General features: G+C 46.9%; 1 pseudogene; it reads left to right on the top strand.

Annotated features, from left to right (window-relative positions):
* The first annotated feature begins 714 nt into the window (after positions 1–714).
* LOC102257207 overlaps positions 715–6,996 on the top strand; it is a 33,727-nt pseudogene continuing 27,445 nt past the window's right edge.

The raw sequence follows: 6,996 nt of genomic DNA, 5'->3' as shown, positions 1-6,996 counted from the left end.
CGGCTCCGCCCCCCGTCCGAGGCCCCGCCCCCCCGGCGAGTGCAATGAGTGGTCCGAGTCGGAGCTGTTTCAAAAAACACGCACCGTGTTTCTGTGAGTCAGTGCGGTCGGCAAAGATCAGGCTTGTATGTCCGACTGCTTTTCCCGCTGCAGGAAACTTTGGAAGGAATCAGAAAGCTTATTCCCCCCACCGCCATACCAAACCGGTGGAAAATGCCCCGGACGGGCCCCAATCCAAGGGCCCTCCTCCTGCCTGGGATGGAGTGTGGGCATCTGAGGATGGATCCTGCATTGGCGGAGGGCATCAGACCACCATCCCACCCCCAAGCCCCAGTTTTCTCCATTGGGGGATTGAAGATCTCACTTTCTAGGAGTTTCACTTCTTAGAGATAACAGGATTCCAGACGCCACCCCCACCCTTCATGCCAAATCCCGGAATAGTGAATTCCTGACTCACAATTGTTGAAGGAAATGTGCAATACTCGCCTGGCCCTGGTGTCCGTGTCTAACTGCACATGAACGTCACTTTGGCCTCCGTTTTTTCACCTAAAATGGTGGCCATAGGAAATTTTTAAGGATGCTTTCAGATTGAACCAAAGAGCTAAGACATCCCAGTCCAGCCTTATGCCCAGATTTGGGGGCTGGGGAGCCTAAGCAACTCCTCCCAACCCCCCAAACTATAGACGTTTGGTCCTGAATGCGCCTAATGGCAGAATGAATTCAGAGCTGAGTCCTGGGAGGCCCCTGGAGGGAGCAGCCAAGCCACCGTGGAAGGGAAAGCTGACGGCGGTGTCACTGCCTGCCTCCCGGAGGGGAGGGGAGGGGTAAGGGCAAAGCTGGCGGGCGGATGGCTCTTGGCAGGTCCACTGAGCTCGAGGACTGGCGGCTCTGCGCGCGGGGCTAAAGTGCGGGGGTGCGTGAGCAAGAACCCGGGATATCCACTAAAGTGCGGGGGTGCGTGAGCCAGAACCCGGGGTATCCACTAAAGTGCGGGGGTGCGTGAGCCAGAACCCGGGGTATCCACTAAAGTGCGGGGGTGCGTGAGCAAGGACCGGGAAATCCACGGGCTGTGGGCTCAGCGGGAAAGGGGCTGCGCGCGCGGGAAGGGAGGAGCCAAACCCAACGGCGACCTTTCCCCGGCATCCCGGGCTGTCAGGCATGTGTCCGAGGGGGAGGGGAGGCCGGGAAATGAGAAAGTTCGGGTTGAAAGCGTGCTGGCAGGCAGGCACTTTGAAATTGAGTTTTTTACTCAGCCCGCAGGAATTTTGGCTCTGTGTTACCCTAGAATTTCGTCTGTTTTTGTGCGCGTTTCAGAGACTTCTTTCACACTGTTGCTAGGAGAGGCTCGAGCTCTGAAATCACTTCCAGGTGTCCCAGATGCCATCCCTTGCTTCGCTGGGGGACTTGGGCGAATCCTTAAAGCTTTTCTGTACTTTGGTGTCCTCAACTGATATAGGGGATGATAACAGTCCTTACCTGGAAATTAAATGAGTTAACCCACATGAAGCACTGAGAACTCTGCCCAACACATAGAAAGCAGTCCGTAAGTCCCTATCATTGACTACAAAACTCCCAACGAGGGACTTGAGCCTCTGTTCAGTGAGTGCACACAGGAATTCCACAGTAACCTCCTCTTTAAGGTTCTGTTTGTTATAGTGAGCTGTAGGCGAACTCACTTTAGAGATTTAATGTGGCTCCCGAAGTAAAGGCGTCTAGAAAATTCTGGGCTGTCTGTTTAAGCTTCTGTGACTGCTTAACTTTCTACAGCCTCAGGTTTGGAGGACTACCCAGAAAGCTGAATACTACCCAACGATACCCGCCAGGCCCCAGGAGGACATTAATGCATGTGTACAGATGGTATCGGCTCACTCAGCAATGCACTGCTCTTTCTGGTGGTCGTGACCATCCACCATATGGTTTTGATATTAACCCGCTATAAAAAAGAGACCCTGTCCTGGGAGGGGGTGGGTTTTCTCCAGGCCGGCCACCCCTGGGAGCAAGCAGCTGCTTTGCCTGTGTATATAAATCCCTCCTGTTAAAGCTCTTATGAATTTGAATAAGGCTATGTGTCAGTTCCTCAGAATCCATCCTGATTTTAAACTTTTGGCGTTTCCCCCCGGTTATAGGATAGTAAGAAGCTAGGAAAATTCCAGGACACGTGGAGTAGGGAAACTAAGACAGATAGTTAAACAGCAGTTTTCAGCCACCTAGTCAGCCCTATCTTCCCTAAGCCAAGCACATTTAAAAGTAAATAGTTTACACTTCCCTTCCCCATCGGGAGCGTAAATAGCTTAAACCTACTCAGGGAGAAAGACAGCAGAAATCCAATTAGTGCCATTTGCCAGTAACCACATCCAAGGATAGATGAAGTTAAGAGAATAAATCTCATTTTGGTGCATCAGCCTAAAGCTGATGAGTAAGATCCTCCCCTAAACACCCAGCCTTTAAAATCCCTTAAAACAAATGTTCCAGCTCTCTAACCCTCCCACGAACACACCTGTGCCTTCTCCTCCGCCTCTCCTTTCCCGCAGGCAAGCATCTCCTAAACGCTAAGGCAGTGGTAGGCAAACCGCGGCTCGCGAGCCACATGCGGCTCTTTGGCCCCTTCAGTGTGGCTCTTCCACAAAATACCACATGCGGGTGCGCATGTACAGTGGGATTGAAACTTCATGGCCCATGCGCAGAAGTCGGTATTTTGTGGAAGAGCCACACTCAAGGGGCCAAAGAGCCGCATGTGGCTTGCGAGCCGCAGTTTGCCGACCACAGCTCTAAGGGAGTTAAACTCACAAGATAGGACATACAAGATATCCCCTCCCATTCACTAGGATGCTATTTATTTATTGTTTTTTCTCTTTTTTTCTTTTTTTTTTTTGGCAGGGGGAGGAGGGAGGATTGCTATTTACTTAAAAAAAGAAAAGAAAAGAAACATTGGTGAGGATGTGGAGAAAATTGAACCCTTATATGTTGCTGGTAAAAAGGTGCAGCAACTGTGAAAAACAGTTTGGCAGCTCCTCCAAGAGTTAAACATAGAGTTTCCATGTGGCCCAGCAAGTTCACTCCTAAGTATGTAACCATGAGAATTGAAAACATGTTCACACAAAAACTTACACAAAAATATTCGTAGCAGCTTTCTTTAAAAATGCCAATAAAAGTGGGAACAGCTCAAATGTACATCAACTGCTGATGGATAAACAAATGTGGTACAAAAATATTATATAGCCATAAAAAATGAAATACTAATACATTGTACATGTACCCTGGCTGGTTGCTCAGTGGTTAGAGTGTCAGGCCAAGGACAGAAGGGTCCCGGTTCCACTCCTGGTCAAGGGCATGTACCTGGGTTACAGGCCCATCCCGGTCCAGGAGGCAACACATTGATGTGTCTCTCTCACGTCGATGTTTCTCTCTCTCTCTCTCTCCCCCCTCCCTCCCTTCTACTCTCACTAAAAATCAGTGGAGCTCTTTCCAGCCAGTGCTGACCCATGGGGATCTCTTGGGGACAACTGACACAAGTGCCACAAGACAAGGGGAAAGAGAAAGCCCTACCACAGGAAGCGAAAATATGAGCTGGGATGCCCTGCTGGCAGCACTAAATTTGGACTCCGCCACATACACACAGTCCCTGTGCGGGGTGGCAACAAGAAGTACCGAGCCTTGAGGCTGGATGTGGGCAACTTCTCCTGGGGCTCAGAGTGTTGTACGCAAAACAAGGATGATTGATGTTGCCTACAATGCATCCAACAATGAACTGGTCCGCACCAAGACCCTAGTAAAGAGCTGCATCATGCTCATTGACAGCACATCGTACCGATAGTGGTACAAGTCCCACTATGCACTGCCCCTGGGCCGCAAGGAAGGGGCCAAGCTGACTCCTGAGGAGGAAGAGATTTTAAAGAAAAAACGATCAAAGAAAAGTCAGAAGAAATCTGATGACAGGAAAAAGAACGCCAAAATCAGCGGTCTTCTCGAGGGGCAGCTCCAGCAGGCGGGCTTCTTGCCTGCCTCGCTCCAGACCAGGCCAGCGTGCCCAGCAGATGGCTGTGTGCTGGAGGGCCAGGGGCTGGAGCTCTAATTGCAGGAAATCAAGGCCCGCCCGGGAAGGCAAATACATCCTCTTCCCTCCTGTCTTAACTCATGTAATAAAGGTGTTTATTCTAAAAATAAAATAAAAAATCAATGGAAATAATATCCTCAAGTGAGGACTAAAGAAAAAAAAAAGAAATACTAATACATGCAACAATACAGATGAGCCTTGAAAACAGTAGATCAAGTGAAAGAAGTCAGACAGAAAAGGACTCATATTGTATGATTCCATTTATATGAAAAGTCTGTAGAGACAAAAAGTAGGTTACTAGTTGCCAGGGGCTGAGGGAGAGGGGAAAGAATGGAAAGTGACAGCTAATGGGTACAGGGTTCTTTTTGAGATGATGAAAATGTTCTAAAATTAGACAATGGTGATGGTTGCACAACTCTGTAAATATATTCTAAACCACTGAATTGTACACTTCATTTAAAAAATATTTTTATTGATTTCAGAGAGGAAGGGAGAGGGAGAGAGAGATAGAAACATCAATGATGAGATGGAATTATTGATTGGCTGCCTCCTGCACGTCCCCTACTGGGGATCGAGCCCACAACCTGGGCATGTGCCCTTGACCGAAATCAAACCTGGGACCCTTTAGTCCACAGGCCGACGCTCTGTGCATTGAACCAAACCGGCTAGGGCTGAATTGTACACTTTAAAAGGGTGAATTCTGGCATGTCAATTATATCTGAATAAAGCTGTTATTCTTTAAAAAGGAGGGCAAATTAAACACATCTTCAAATGACACACAAAAACAGGGAGCCATGGCTAGTGTGGCTCAATTGGTTGGGAGTCATCTGGTGCACTGAAAAGTTGCCGATGGGATTCCCAGTCAGAGCACATGCCTGGGTTGTGGGCTCAATCTCTGGTAGAGGTTCATGCAGGAGGCAGCTGATCGATATCTCTCTCTCACATCGATGTTTCTCTCTCTCTCCCTCTCCCTTCCTCTCTCTGTAAAAGTCAATTAAAAAATCTTTAAAAACAAAAACAGAGAGTTAGCCACTGACCCTTGCTAAGGAAACGTTTGAAGCATGTACCTAAGAAGAAAACTGAACCTAGAAGAAAATAGTGAGATGCAAGAAGAAACAGTGAGTAAACATTTAGAAAACATACAGATTAAACAAACTATGACTACTCAAAACCATTTTTAATAATAATGATTACTTTGGGACAGTAGAAATAACAGCATGCAGTAAAAGTTGGTCAACATTTGAACTAAGATGGCAGTGGTGAGCAGAGAACGTTGAACAAGTCTTATTTGGGAAGAGGATCGATATTCATTAATTTTAGATATTTTAAGTCTTTATTAACATGGTTAGGGTAGCTCTTTCACTTCCTTCCCTTCCTAAGCTATTCAGTCTTCAAGCCATTGGGTGGAACAAAGGTGTCTGCAGTGAAGGAGAGGACCGGTGGCCTAGAAAGGAATGTCTCCTTTCTTCTCTGCTGCATCCTCAGAGTCTGGAATGCTTCCAATAGACATTTGTGTGCATGAATGAATGGATCACTTTCTTACTCCTCTCTGGGCCCCGGTCAAATGTCATTTTTCAGGAAGGCCTTCCTAATTATCCTATTAAAGCAGCACTCCCCAACCTCCCCATCTCGGCTTCACTTTTAGTGTGTAGTGTTCAACACCAGCAAGCCTATTTTATATTTATTTGTTAATCATCTCTCTACCTTTCCCCACTACAAGTAGCTCCTTGAGGACAAGGACTTGGACTATTTTGTCTAATTACCATGTACCTAAACCCAGAGCAGTGCTTGGCATATGGTAGATGTTCAGTAAATATTTATTGAATAAATAAACACTAAAATTTGTTTATCTGCGATATTTTTTAAAAAAAGAACAGCTGCTCAGTGATTGATTCTATTTTACTTGTATTTATTTTGCAACAACATTTTAACAGTGGTCATATGATTACGAGCCTCTTTTTTCTTTTTCTTTTTTGCCCAAATTTTCTTCTGTGCGCATCTGTTACTTTTACAATGGGGGGGGGGAGGAATGAAAATTTACTAAAGTTTTGTAAATTAATTGCTTGTGCAACATGGTAACAACAACAAATACGCAACGAAGGGAAAACAGTCAAGTGCATTTGGATGGGGAAATTGGGTCAAGAGCAGCGGCAGCGGTGGGAGGTGGACGTGGAATGGAAGGGCTGTGGCAGCTCTGAGCGCCCGAGGAGGGGGCCCAGGGAAGGGAGAGCCAGCCCTGAAAGATGGGCAGAGAGCAGCCAAGGCAAATGGTGTGTTCTTCACCCCCTACCTGGGACCTTGATTCTGAGTCTGGTTCTAGCGCTAACTAACCACTGACCTGGGCAAGTCACTTCTCCGGGCCTCAGTTTTCTTACCTGTGAAATGCTGGGCTGAGGGAAATGAGCTATGGCTAAGTGTGTTTTCCTCAGAGTGTGTGTTTCCAGAACTTCCATTAAGGAGCTGCAGCTAGTGTGGTGTGGGTGGGTGTGTATATGAGTCCTGAAGGCACCATAGACCTCTATCCCCAGGCTCCATTTAGGAAATGCTGGATGAACAATACAGAGTAGAAAAAACAGTAGTCAAAATTAAATGGGGCCCTAGCCGGTTGCTCAATGGTTAGAGCCTTGGCCTGCAGACTGAAGGGTCATGGGTTTGATTCTAGTCAAGGGAATGTACCTGGCGAATGTGGGAGGCAACCAATCGATGTGATGTATCTCTCGCACATGGATGTTTTCTCTCTATCTCTCCTCCTCTCTCTCACCCTCTCTAAAATATCAATGGGAAAAATCTCCTCGGGCGAGGATTAACAAAAAAACAAACAAAAACTAAATGGGCCATATGAGAGAGAGAGAGAGAGAGAGAGAGAATATATACTCTTAAATAGGAACATTAATATTAACATTATTTTTCACTAGATAGGACCCTTTTATTCATTAGTCACA

Source organism: Myotis brandtii, unplaced genomic scaffold (assembly GCF_000412655.1).
Source record: "Myotis brandtii unplaced genomic scaffold, ASM41265v1 scaffold280, whole genome shotgun sequence".
Taxonomy (NCBI): Eukaryota; Metazoa; Chordata; class Mammalia; order Chiroptera; family Vespertilionidae; genus Myotis; species Myotis brandtii.
Note: the sequence above shows the minus strand (reverse complement) of the source record. Positions and strands in the feature narration are given on the sequence as shown.